Genomic DNA, 14628 nt, shown 5'->3' with positions numbered 1-14628 from the left:
AACTTGAAAAAAGTCTTGAGTTTGTACAGCGAGATGTAATGACTTGTCCAAATAGGTACTGTTATCAAATAGTTACAATTAGTGGTCAGGCTGAGGCTAGAATTCAGGCCTCCAGCTCAGTGTGCTTAGTGCTCTTTCCTTACCATATCTGACAAAACACTTTCAGACAGCTGTCATACATTCAACAATGTTAAAGCCTGCTCATAAAGAAATCCTTTGTTGCCTAAAAAAAGACTCTACATTTCACTCAGGAATTGCATATTTAAATCAGTAGATTCCATATGTCATTTTGGCTTAAGTTGAAGGCAGCCAAGGGTTTGGCTGCTATGACTTAGATTTTGAAGGACAGAAAAACTCCACCTTCTGTTTGTGAGAAAATAGTAGTAGAAGCAATCTAATAAAATGTACATGACTACTGTCCTAAACTCCTCAAGTGTAATTTTAGGATAAGAAACCTCAAGTTCTAGAAGTGGACTTTCTTTTTACAAAACCAATCTCTACATAATACTGGCTTATTGTCTTTTTTATGTGGTCTGGGTACTTCTTTTTTAATTTTTTCTTTTTAAGGCCAGAGGTCTTCCTGCATCCCCTTCCTGTGCACACACACCTATCATGCCATGAATTCACAGGGAATGGGCCCCAGCAACCCCTCTCCATTGGTTTGCACAAAATGTGTCCTCTGGGTGGAACAGGCTGGCCTTCAGTTGAACCCAAGTACCTTTCTCTTTGGCTTCATTCCTTTTCTGGTCATTTTCTCTCACATGTTTAAGGAAGCTATAGTGCTTAATATGCGATTTATGAACATTAATTCTCTTGGCAACGTTCTTTCCCTTTACTTGTCTCTTTATAACAATGCCAGCTTCATGCTGGGTACATTATAGAAGCTTCCAGTTTTGCTATGGTAACATCTGTAGGGCATTGCTGTTTGAACAGTGCCCATTCCCTTGATGTCTACAAAATCACTTCTCTTACAGATTCACATGTATGTGACCAAAGCAACAACTTCATGTTTCTTTTTTTAACTTTTCTTTCAGATTTCCATTCTTATTTATTGCACAGAAATACAGTAATTTGTTTATTCACCATTTGGTGGAATAATAGCCAGTTTCTGGCTATTATAATGCCACTGTGAAAATTACAATGTGTATCTTATGGTGAATATATGTACACAATTACTTTTAGCTATAATTTTTTAGTTAATTAATTAAAGCATTGTTTGAGGGAACATTGGTTTACAACACTGTATATGATTTAGAGTTATAGTCTCACACCCTTCCGGTGTATGTTAGCACACCACAACTACCACCAAGGCACACACAGTTCATGTTTTCTAAAAGACCTAAAGAACTCAAAGCAGGTACCTCTTCTCTTTCCATTTGTGTTTGTCATTTTGGTGATTTACTAGAAGATGGTGGTTCTGAACCAAAGGGTAGGTACTTCTTTTCAACATCAAAGGAACCATAGAGTAGAAGAGACATTGCCTTAAAGGTATTCCTCTTTGGAAGAGAATTCTCTGTACTTTGTTTGGCTTGGACTTAGAATGATTTCTCTATTTTCATCACCTAGTTTCTTTTTCTAAGCTTTGACTGTACTTGGTGAATGATTCATGTCTATTCAAAGCTTTTTTGCAGCATGAGAGAAAAGCTTTGTCCTGTTCTAGGAACTCCCTGGCTTCATGAAGCCCTGTGGTCAGCCAGACTACAAAGTGTGGTGAAAAGAGTTCTCTGGGTCTTTGCTACTCAAAGAATGATCTAAGAGTCAGCAATGCTGGCATCACTTGGGAGGTTGTCAGAAATACCTAATATCAGATTTGAATAAGAATCTGCCTTTTAGCAACTTCCCCTGTGATTCACAAGTGCTGTCCTGGATGCTTTTGTGTGAATACTTCTCTAGTCTAAAAGTAAGGCTGATGGGCCTCCCTGGTGGCACAAGGGGTTAAGATGCAACCTATGAAGCTATCCACAGCACTGCAGCATGAGTTTGATCCCTGGCCAGGGAGATACCCACATGGCACAGCAGACCTCTCCTGACTCACCTGCTGCTCCCCTCAGCAGTATATTTCAGAAGATCTGCTGTTCTATTCCCCACTCTGTCTCTGGTGAATTCTCTCACCCCCCACACCTCTGGCCTACACCCAGTTCTTGTATGCATAAATCAATAAATCTTTAAAAAAAAAAAAAAGAAGTAAGGCTGAGACCACTGTACTCCCACCTCAAGGTAAAAACCTTAAATTGAAAACAAGAAGTCTTCTCTTATTTGGAGATACAGCTTCATTAATTTTGTCAGATAGTTCTGAAAATTGGATTTAAAGAAAACTTAGAGATCTTCAACTATCTTCATTATTGTGAATTTCAGTACAGTGGTCAATTTTTATAAAATGGTTAAATTGTGTTCAGGATATTCTGTTAACAAGGGTAAAAGCATATGACACATCTTAATAAATCACTCATAAAAATGGGAGAAATGTATATATTAGAAAACTTTTGGTGATTAAAAGAATAAATTTCAGTTATCTGGAAGCTTTATTATATGAAATAACCCAGCCATGGTGGTATCCCCCCAAAGAGGGATAATCTCTTAAATTCACATCCTAATACTATATACTTATGTTATAGCTCTCAAAACTTGTCTTACAATCATAATTTCAGTTTAACTTCTCCCAAATTGAAGAAACTACTATTATCTATTAAACTAAAATTTCTATAAAGGGGGAGAAAAGGTAAATTTCCTAACAAAAGAATTCCAAATAATATATGGAGATACACCTCTCTCCCCTTCCAGATGGTCTGAGTGATTTATTTCCAAAGAATAAATATTGGAAAGGAAAAACACTGACTTCATAGTGGAGAAAGCTGGGAAATACCACCTTAACTAAATGAACAGGGTTAACATCACCAGTGATAGCACTGGGAGATCCTGGTATCATGTGTTGAGAAGGGCACTTCACATTTGTGGTATTCTTTCCTTAAACCCATAACCCCAGTATAATCCTAAGGAAAATATAAGACAAACTTAATTTGAGGGGCAAGCTATAAAATACCAAATCAGTACTCCTCAAAACTGTCATGATAATGAAAAACAAAGACTAAGAAACTGCCACAGGCCAGAGAAGACCTGACAATTAAATGTAATGTAGTGTCCCAGACTGGATTCTGAAACAGAAAGAGAACATTAGTGGGAAACTGGTGAAATCTGGATAGAGTCTGAAGTGTAGTGAATAGTAATCCACCAGTACCAGTTCCTTAATTTTCACAAATGTACCGTGGTAATTAATATGATAAATCTGAGGAAATTGAAACTGGGTGACAGGTATCAAGAACTCTATAACTTATCTATAAATCTAAAGTCTATCATGAAAAATAAAAATAAAATTTCCTTAAAACTCATGGAAATTGTTACAACATACTAAAGTAAGATTTGTCTTGATACATAGCTTCTGTAAGTCCAGAGGGCAGACTTGTGTGAAACACCACCTGTAATATCAACATTTAAGACCTTTCTTGGGGCCTGTAGTATCATTTTGCTAAACGTAGAAGTTAAAGGTTTACAGATTTGGATTCCCAGAGCATAAATCAAAGTCCATTTTCCTAAAGCTCATTTAACTCTTGAAACGAGAATTGCACTGAGGAGTGATCTCAGCAATGCGTGATGAATTTAGAGGAATCATTTGGCCTTGCTGAGTCATGGTTATCCCATCTACAAAAATGAGGTCCATTCCAGTTCTAAAAGTCTATAAATATAACGCTCAAATAATTTAAACAATGTTTTGCAGTATTGCATCAATTCTAGGGAGGAAATTAATCCTAAGTTAATCAAAAGTAAATTTTTATTAGGCAATCAATTCTGTATTTATTAAGTAGTAATTGCTGTGCTAGGTACAAGAGTAACAACCCTTACTCTCTCAGTCTGGTGAAAGACAAGCTGTTACAGCCATGTGCTAAGAAATGTTTTAAAAAAAGGGAAAGAAAAGAAAGGTGTTAACAAGATAGCCGGTGCACAGGGAGAATTGCTTCTCACTAGTAGGCTTTGGACCCAAGAAGCTAGGAAGACTTTAAAAATTATTGCTGTTTGATCTAATCAGACGGTCATACAGTAGTAAATTTTTATTTTAATTGGCTGTGTATGAAAATTTGGGATTGGATTTTCCCAGCCATAAATTGGTTACTGAGTCAGAAATTCAGTTGCTACAGAGCTGGGCTAGAAAAGTACAAATGTTTCATGTAGCAGATGCATTCCCTTGGAAATGTTGATATGCATGAAATCTTTCCACTGAGGTAACTTAATTACTGTCACATGAACAACATTACTTTCTAGAAAAGGCCTCATGTTGACTATCATATTCTGGTATTTCTAAATCTGGCCTTCATAAAAAATTCATGCTTCTCAGATCATTCCATTTTCATCTTACAGCTGAATATTTATTTGTGGCTCAGGCCTTGCAGTCTTCAGTCTTTGTATACAATTTTGTTTTCAAATTCTGAACAGCTTGGTAATAAGAAAAATTTAGGATTCCTAAGCAAAAGATCAAAATTGGCTCCTACATTGGTCCTCAGCTTACAATTTCAGAATAATTTTATTTGAGCAAACTTTTCCTTAGTGGGGAGAACTTGACTGTGGGAGAAATTTTTCCACTTAAGTCATGCAGATGAGTGCTTTTCCCCAGGTTGTTGCCAAAGCCAAACAGGAATACTGGAGAGAGGTACATAAAACTATCAAATGTGATTTCTCTATTTCCCAAGGCCCAACTAGAGAAGTGGCTTTTGCTGGGAGAGACAGTTCTGGAAAATTCTTGACCAGCAACAAGTGAGACAGACAGGAATGAACAGTAAGCACAGAACTGAGCAAGTGGGGCAAAGGGCACAACAGACAGAAACTAATCTCCCCATCCTACCAGATCAACTCATGTGAACTGAGGGGAGCCAGGTGGCTGTGGGACGTTTTCTCCCAGAGCAGTGGCTACAGTTTCATTGGGCAGAGCTGCAAGGGAAAACATCTGTGGCATCGGTGCTATAACCGAGATGAAAATGCATACACTGTACAAAAACAAAAATTGATATAAAAATATATAAAATAAAATAATAATTTTTTAACAAGAGAGCTTACAATAGTTACATTTATCAGACATTACTATTTCTGTTAATATTTACTTGGTGTGTATTTTTTCCATTCCTTTATTTTCAGACTCACTGTTTTAGACCCCTCTCTCACACAGTGTGTAATTGGCCTTCTTATTAAAAGGGCCATTTGGAAAGTGTTTTTATTTTAATTAATGTACTAAGTCCTTTTGCATTTATGGTGAAAAAACATTAAACTTGGACTTTTTTCCCAAAAAAATGTGACAGTAAGAGCTCTTTCCAAGCACAGACAGAATTTTTGCTTCTTTCTTTAAAAGTGGCATTGATATTTTTTCTAATCATACATATAATAATGGCTCATAGAGAAAACTATATAAGTTAATAAGAACAAGATTATAAATAATGGGCCTCCCCGGTGGCGCAGCGGTTGAGCGCTGGGTTGTGAAGCTGCCCGAAGCCTCTGCAGCGTCGGTTCGATCCCCGGCTGCTCCCCGGCCACCGGAGGAGGGTCCCGCATGGCCCTCAGCAGTGTACTTCGGTCTTTCTGCCTGCTCTGCTCCCCGCTCTGGCTCTGGTGAATTCTCTCACCCTCCCGTGCTTCTGACTGTACCTAGTGCTTGTATAAATAAATAAATAAATCTTAAAAAAAATATAAATAATACCTCATATATCTCTATCTAAAGAGAGTCACTATTTAAATTCTGGTGAACGTTTTTCCAGGACTTTATATACATGTTTTCAACATGCTTGAGAGAATACTACATACACAATTTCGTATTGTGTTCTTTTTCTCTTAATGCTATAAGAATTGTCCTAGGTTACTGAAACTCTTTGTAAATATAATTCTTAGTAGTTGCATATTTATCCTATAATGAAATTATTCTATTTCCTAAATTTATATGCTCATTTAATAACTACTTTGTAAGAAAAATGTATGATCATTTGAGATCCGGACATTTTTCCAAATGCTGAATGTGCTGTAATTTAAGTAAGTAATCTCTAGAGGTTGGCCATTCAATCCATTTCTTATTTCATTTATTTAGGATCTAGGCCAGAAATTAAAATCAGAAGTCAGCTTGAAGAAGGTTGAAAACACTGGGAGAAGAATTTGGACTGAAGGGACGAGATGAGGGAGAGGGGACATGACAGCTGCCTTCCCACCACTAAGGCATGCAAGGGATATCTGCTGCAAAACCAGGAACTGCCTATGGGCAGAGGAATAACCTCACACACCAACTTCTGCATCATTTCTAGAATTGTCCAATATGCCTTCCTCACTCTTGGGTACTGACTACATGTGATCTACTTCTAATAAGAATTACCAGTGCTAGTGACTGTTGGGTTAGGAAAAGAAAGTGCTATCTTTGGGGAAAATGTGAGGGTGGGTAGAGTTATTTTAGCCCCTGCTAAAATTCTTAAGGTTGAACTCAAGTGGGGATGAATATGCAGTCTATTTTCAGAACCATCCCCTGGGACAGACCTTTCTGGAGCATTCTCCCTTGTCTTGATAGGCTCCTTTTTGATAGCAGGGCAGGGGGCAATAGCCACACTTATGCTAAAATACCTTCTTGCCTCTGAGGCAAGTTCTTGAAAAAGCACCTAAGTCATTCCTGCACTTGTTTAGTGGCCTCATGATATGTTCTGGCTTTTATCTTTAGCATTCAGTTGAGATATCCTAAAGGATAAACGGGATCCTGTGACACAACATAAAGCCTACAGGAGAGTATCTAATGTTGGAAGTAGACTACATATATATCTTACATTATACAATGAACATTTCCTTGAGACGTTGTGAGAAAATAAAGAAGCACAGGCTTTGGAGTCTTACTGGCCTAGGTTTGAATTTGGCTCTGTCAGCCACTTGGCAGCTGGATAAGTTATTTACCCTTTCTATGGCTCAGTTTCTTCATCTAAGCCAGAAATCTTAGAGATGGGAAAATGAGCTAACTGGCACATGGTAAGCATTCAGTAAATAGTAGCTATTATTGTAGACATGCTTTGAAAATTAGGTTATCCCAAGTATTAGCACAAATATGGGGCAGGGTCATGTCATAGACTCCCCTACACATGTAAATACATTTTATCTTTTATATAAACTGAGTTATACTGAGCTATATTAAAGTGATGACTTTACATTTTCAAAAAAAGAGAAAATTTTCTTCTTAATCACTGAGCAGGTAGGTAACATTTCATAATTTTTTTTAGAAATAAAGGGTTTTTTAAACCCTAGAATCCTAAGCAATATGAAGAAGTATCCCCCTTTGTATTTTATTATTATTATTTTAAAGATTTATTTTTATTTAGTTATGCATACAAGAACTGGGGTATACATTTCACACCGGTGAGAAAGGCACATATTAAAAAAACTAGCAACAACAAATGTTGGCGAGGATGTGCAGAAAAAGGAACTCTCCTGCACTGCTTTTGGGAGTGCAAACTGGTCCAACCACTATGGAAAGCTGTGTGGAGATTCCTCAACCTACTAAAGATAGAGCTTCCATATGATCCAGCAATTCCACTCCTAGGTATTAACCCAAATGACACAGAAACATTAATTCCAAGGGGCACCTGCACCCCTATGTTTATAGCAGCACTATTTACAATAGCTAAACTTTGGAAACAACCCAAGTGCCCAAAAATAGGTGACTGGATCAAGAAGATGTGGTCCATATACACCATGGAATATTATTCAGCATTCAAAAAAGATAAACACATGCAATTTGCAGCAACATGGATGGAGCTGGAAGGGATCATGCTCTGAGGAATAAGCCAGAAAGAAAAAGAAAAATACCGGATGGTCTCACTCATAGCAGGAATCTAGAAAACCTAAATAAGGGACCAGGAAAAAGAATAATCAAAATCAACAAACAACTATGAACCAGAGACACACTGGGCGGGGTGGGGGGGGCGGCGCAGGGAAAGGAGGGATTGGGGTCAGAATAAGGGGATTGCAATTGTATGGGGAATATAAAAATAAAATTAAAAAAGAAAAAAAATGATATAGAAACCTCAAAAAAAAAAAAAGAAAGAAAGAAAGAACTGGGGTATAGGCCAGCAGTACAGGGGGTGAGAGGACTCACTAGAGACAGAGTGGGGAGCAAAACAGGCACATCTACTGAAACACACTGCTGAGAGGAGCAGTGGACCAGACAGGAGAGGTCTGCTAGCCATGTAGGTTAGCTCCCTGGCCAGGGATTGAACTCATGCTGCAGTGGCTGCCAATAGCTTGACAGTGCTGAGACTACCCATTGCGCCACCAAGGAGGCCCCCTCTTTGTATTTTTAATCAGCTATTAATTTTACCTTACCTGAAAGAAGGTTAGTTCCTGGAAGTGAGCGTTAGTTCGTCCCTGAATAAAAGTATCTAAATTTTTCCCTGTCCTAAGACTGAGGTGACTCAAAGAAGATATACAAATGGCCAATAAGTACGTGAAAAAATTATCAACATCATCAGTCATTGAGGAAAGGCAAATTAAAACTATAATGAGTCACACCCTTTGTAATATCATACCCATAATTAAAAAAGGTGGACATGCAAGAGTTGGATAGGATATAGAGAAACTGGAACCTTCATACATTGCTGGTAAGAATGTAAATCTGGTACAGCCATTGTGGAAAACAGTTTGCCAGTTCCTCCGAAGGTTAAACATGGAGTTACCATAGGTTGCGGAAATTTTACTCCTAGGTATATATCCACGAGAAATGAAAACATGCACCCACAGAGAAACCTATACATGAATATTTGCAACAGCATTATTCATAATAACCAAAATTGAAAACAATACAAATGTTCATCATCTGATGAATAAGTAAATAGCAAATAATAAATATACAGTGGAGGGCCTTCCCGGTGGCGCAGCGGTTGAGCGCTGGGTTGTGAAGCTGCCTGCAGCCTCTGCAGCTCCGGTTCGATCCCCGGCTGCTCCCCGGCCACCGGAGGAGAGTCCCACATGGCGCACAGACCCCCCCTGCCACCCGCTGCTCCTCTCAGCAGTGTACTTGGGTCCTTCTGCCTGCTCTGCTCCCTGCTCTGGCTCTGGTGAATTCTCTCACCCTCCCGCGCTTCTGACTGTACCCAGTGCTTGCATAAATAAATAAATCTTTTTTAAAAAAATAAATAAAATAAATAAATATACAGTGTAATATTATTTGGTTTTAAAAGAACAAATCACTGATACAGGCTAAATATGGATGAAACTTAAAACATGTGAAAAAGACCAGCCATGTAAGGTCACATATTGTATAGTTTCAGCTATATAAAATTCCCTGAGGAGGCAAATCAATAGATTAAAAAAGATTAGTGATTGCCAGGGGATGGCAAGGAGGAGGAAAGGGAAGAGTCTGCCAGTGGGTCCAGGATTTCTTGTGGGGGTGATGAAAATGCACTGGGGTTAGAGAGCAGTGATGGATGCACACTATGAATTTATTAAAAACCACAGGCTTGTACACTTTAAAAGTGACATTTATGCTACATGAGCTATAACCCAGTAAAGCTGTTATTAAAGAAAAGACTGGGGTGAGACTTGAACAGATGCTGTTCTTTTTCCATTAACAAAATTTGCCTGCCATAAACTCATTATAACAATACACTATCAGATACAATGAACTTTGCCTTTTTAATTTAGGTTTGCTTAGGACCTAAAAGATGAGAATTGTGCTTACTGCTTTAAACCTAGAAGAAATAAGATTCCTTGAAGGAAACTCTAGATGTTGTTTCTTCAATTTGTTAAAGTCAGATCAGTTTGAATGCTGACTTAAGCTGAGATTATTTTAAATACTTGGAGAAAGAAGAGATTTTGCAGCTGTCATGTGATGAAAGAATTCACCTCATTGGGAAATGCTGGGCAGTTATAATAGGTAGTTATAATCCAGCTATTGACAGCTGCTAAAAAGCCTAAAAGCATCTGTAAGAGAATGGTGTGAAGTCTGCCTTCATAAGATTTTGCAATTTATTGGCTATGGAGGACTACATCAGGGGGGAGGAGACAAAGATGCTAGAGAATTTCAAGGACTGGTGCAAGTGCCACCGCAGGCAGGCTGAATTTGAGGTGCTAACAAAATACCATGTAGAAGCCTAGCATTTTTAGAATTTCAAGGGGCCTCGTGGTTTTTCTGGTGATTTGTGCCTTTACTTCAGATGAGAAAATCTCAGGCTTGGTGAAGGGAGTGATTTGCCCATGATACAGCAGAAAGTTGGCATTGAAGCTCCTAGGCTAACACGCTGACCTGCAGGTAGCTGGAAATGTAGATCTGAAAGAAAGTAGACAGGAAAAAGTGGTGCTAGAAATACTTGGAGATCATCTGAATAATAGGGATAGGTGAGAGGATTTCAGGAGATTTTAAGGAGGCTGAAATCAAAGACTGTGAGATAGATCAATGAGGGAGGTCAAGTTATTCAGCTAAGCTTTCAGAGTGGCACTCCCTTCATGGAACTATAGATTGAGGATGTGTGTTGTCAGAAGTTGTGCGAGGGAGACGAAGGTGGATAACACCGGCTCTTTGCCCTTTTGGGGCCAACAGCCCAGTGAGACAGATGGGCAGGCAATTCCAGGGCTGTATGAAAAGTGCTGTGAGTTAGGATAACTTGGTACTGTGGGAACAAGCAGGTCACCCAGCACTTCAGGTCCAGCAACTGGGTTTTCTCAGAATTGAATAGGCAGGCAGGACAAGGAGAATATTAAAAAGGGGAATATACTATGAGAGCAAAGCCTGAGCTATAACAACATATGCACCAAACTCTGGAGGAAAAGTTATGTTAATTTAATACTTTACAATGTAAAGTGGCTCCCTTCTAGGCACTAGGTTGCTGAAGCTCAGTCTTCAGGGTAACCCCTTCCCCATGTCAAGCTTCCCAAGAAATGAGAAGGGTGCTTGGTAACTTCAGAAGCTGCAAGAGGTGAATAGTCTTGAAGAATATTTCATTAAAATTCATGAAATGACTCTTCCTCGATAGGTTTTACCTTCCCAGGGACCAGAATATTCTCATTCCATCCCTAGATAGAGCTGTATAAATAGATCCTAGTAGATTGTACACTCTGGCTTCCTTTTTAAAAACTTCATTTTGATAACCACACATCAGTAAGTGCTGTCTTTTAAATACTCATTTGCTTTTTTACTAGGGAACTCATTCACATATGACCCAAAAGGGCAACAGGGTATATAATGAAAAATCTCCCTTTACACCGGGCCCAAGTAACCCAGGTCCCCACCCCAGGGGATCCCACAACTCTTAAGTGTCTTGTGTATCTTTCCAGAGACATTTTATTAATGTGGTGCAAATACTACTTTAAAAAACTTGCCTCTTCTTTTATTATATTCTAGTCAAACAAGTCACCTTGTTTGAACTTATCTCTTTTCTGACTTCAGAACTATACTGTACACTAAACTAAAGGTACAATTGTCTCTTAGAATGGGTGACTTCTGTATATAGCTAAACTCCTCCAGTGTGTGTGTGTGTGTGTGTGTGTGTGTGTGTGTGTGTGATATCAATTTCTCAGAGCATGTGTATCTCTAAGTTCTAGGAAAACATTATGATTGCTTCCTACGCAGATTCTGATATCAACCATGACAGTGAATTCTTACAATAGGTTCTTTTCATTGCTCATTTTGTTGACACCAATGACTTTACTAGCTTTTTGTTTTATCTTAAACTCAGGACTCAAAAACTCTCTACTTCATTGGTGGGAACCACGAAAAGTTGGACATATCACCACAGCAATAGTGATGAGGGAGAGGCAGAAAGGCAGAATAGTTTGCCAAGTTTCTGATGTGTTTTCTATTCCTTGTCCTTGACCCTTACTCTACCCTAAATTATGCCTCCAGATCACCCTACAAGAGTATAGCAGGTCCTGCAATAAGTTTCATTCGATATCATTTTGTTACAACACTGTTGAGAAATAAACAGCCCCAACAGACATTGAATGAAACCTGTGTTATTTGAAGAACTGCTTTCCTTCACTTAAAGTTGTAGCTCCCAAGAACCTAGTAACAGTTATTTGAAGGCTTTATAACCATTAATTATGAGATCTTTGAGATCCTAAAATTACTGGCTTGATCAAAGTTTTCATGTTAACTAACCTATTGTCAGTGAGGGAGAAGTCAAAATTACACAGTGTATTTCACTTCTGGAAAAGTAACAACCAAAGACCAAGAATTTGCCTGTTAGCCCCACTGATACTTTACAAAGTTGACCCAGTATTACACAAACTGTATGGAAGAACTGTGCTTTCACTGGATGAGGCTAATCTGAAAATTGTTACAGATTTTTTTCAAGAGACATAGGAAGGAAGGCAGGAAGGCAGGAAGGCAGGAAGGCAGGAAGGCAGGAAGGAAGGAAGGAAGGAAGGAAGGAAGGAAGGAAGGAGAGGAAAGTGCTTTGATTTGCTTTCATAGCAGGACACACTTTACCTGTATCCCAAGAAATGAGCGTGTTCTGTGTCCATAATAAGAATTTTCCTTTATACAAAGCTTAATGAGGAGAAAGAGTGTCTGCTTCACTTTCAGGCACTCCCAGTTCTTACATATCCCAAATTAAAAGTGTCTTTAAATGAGTGACCTGAGGATTGTCCTCAGATGTCAGAGAGAAATAGTACAGGGTAATGCCAAGTCTTGTTACCACACTCTTAAATTCTTTTGGGAGGAGGAACACATCTCTGACCACCCTAAGTCAGTACACTGAGACAATTAGACGTTAGAGGTGCTGTATTCAATCACTGGGAGAAGGTTATTTGTAAATTTTGAGGACTGTTAGAGATTTTTCCAGATCCTTTACTAGAAGTATGGTGCCTTCATTAGAAAAGGAATTTGGTTCCGGGCCACACAGCAAGTTAGTAGCAGAGTTAAGATATGAAACTTGACCTACTCCTTCCACTGTATTATTGCATTCAGAGGTCTCTTTATTGTTGGAACTGATAAATTATCATCTCATACTAGTATAGCTTTTAGTGCCACACCAAATTCTGCAAGTACAGAATTTTGGTCTCCTTTTGGTCCTCTCAACAACTGTGTGTGAAGGACAGTAAGCTAAAAGCAATTGCTCGCCCTTTGAGGATAAGACGATTGCAATTCAAGACTCCTGAGAGCCTATAACTGAGTCAAGAAGAAAAAGCCAGTTTTCCCAAGTCTCTCTCCACGCCTCCTCCATGACATTCTACTTATCTGGTACTTTCTTTCAACAAACTCTGGAAAACAAGTTTGAGACACCAGAATTGAAAAGCTTATTAAAACTAGTTACATATTTTCTAAGTACAAAAAAGAAATACTCAAGTCTCTCTACCTTTCTACCAAAAATGTAAAGGTTAACCCGAGTTCTCTAATTTCGGGCATTTCTGCAGCAATTAAGACTTTGCTTTGTTAAGGAGCTACTTTTCTAACTACTTGTATCTGATTCAAATGGAAACAAAAAATTAAAAACATAAAATGGAAGGGAAGAATATATCTGTAGGCCTCCCTGATTTCTGCCCCACATTTATCTCTATTTTCATGATTTGAGTTTCTCACGCCAGGGGCACATGGTCAGAGTACTTGAACAGTCAGGGGCTGTTGGGTGGAAAGCCTAGCACTCTGGGGAGCAGATGACCTGAGTTCCACTTAGTTCCCTATATTATCAACGCTGGTATTGCCCTAAGAAACTGTTGTAGGACAGCCCCGATATTGAACGGGTTCCTGGCTGTGGGTCCTCACCCGCGCGCTTAAAAGGGACTTATGAATACTCCACTACAGGCACACACAAAAGGTTAATAAAAGGTTTATTTACAAGGGAAAAGGAAATAAGGAAAATGTACAACTCAGGGAGAAAATAGGGAAATAAAGTCTTTAATGCGTCCTACCCGATCCGACGACCTGGAAACCCAAAGGCACTCTCAGAGCTGGTCAGACGCTGCGAGCTGGCGGAGAGTCAAAATGGGGGACCCCCCCCCAAAGCCCACGTGTCTGCCTTTATACCAACCTGGCTGCTTAACCCCACCCTCAGGTCCCAGCCACCTTCCCTTGGTGGTGGTGGGATTTCTCTTTCCCAGTGTCTTTGGCTTTGGCCTGGGGTGGGGGTGGAGTCCACGAAGCCTGTATGGAATTAGCTTTAGGACATCCTTTGCCCCCTAACAAAACCACCTTCACTTTGGAGTGACCGAGTAGGTCGATGCACCTGCATGCATGCAGACGTGTGGCTGTACTCATGCTTTGCATATTTAAATCCATAAATTATATTTGAAACAATATATGTATCTACTCTAAAGATTACAAGTCGGGTCTTCTCCATTCCCTGAGACCCTAGTGGGTCTTCCTCAGACCCCAGCCGGCTCAGCAGAGCGCATCAGAAGCCAGTCTGTGCACTGACAAGCTAAAAAAGGGCAAAGCCGAGAGACTTGACCCCGCTTCCCCCGACAGCTCCTAATTCGGGGTGGCCCTCTGAACCGGCCCTGCCACCTGTTCCCGGCAGCCAATGGGGCGCGGGAGTGGGGAGGAGGGGGTGGGGGAGAGAGGGGAGGAGCAGCAGGGAGGAGGGAGAGGCCAGGGCGGGGCGAGGCTACAAAAGGCCGCGGGCCGCGCGCCTGCAC

The sequence above is a fragment of the Talpa europaea genome (assembly GCF_964194135.1).
Source record: "Talpa europaea genome assembly, chromosome: 8".
Classification (NCBI taxonomy): Eukaryota; Metazoa; Chordata; class Mammalia; order Eulipotyphla; family Talpidae; genus Talpa; species Talpa europaea.
This window is presented reverse-complemented; position numbering follows the sequence as displayed.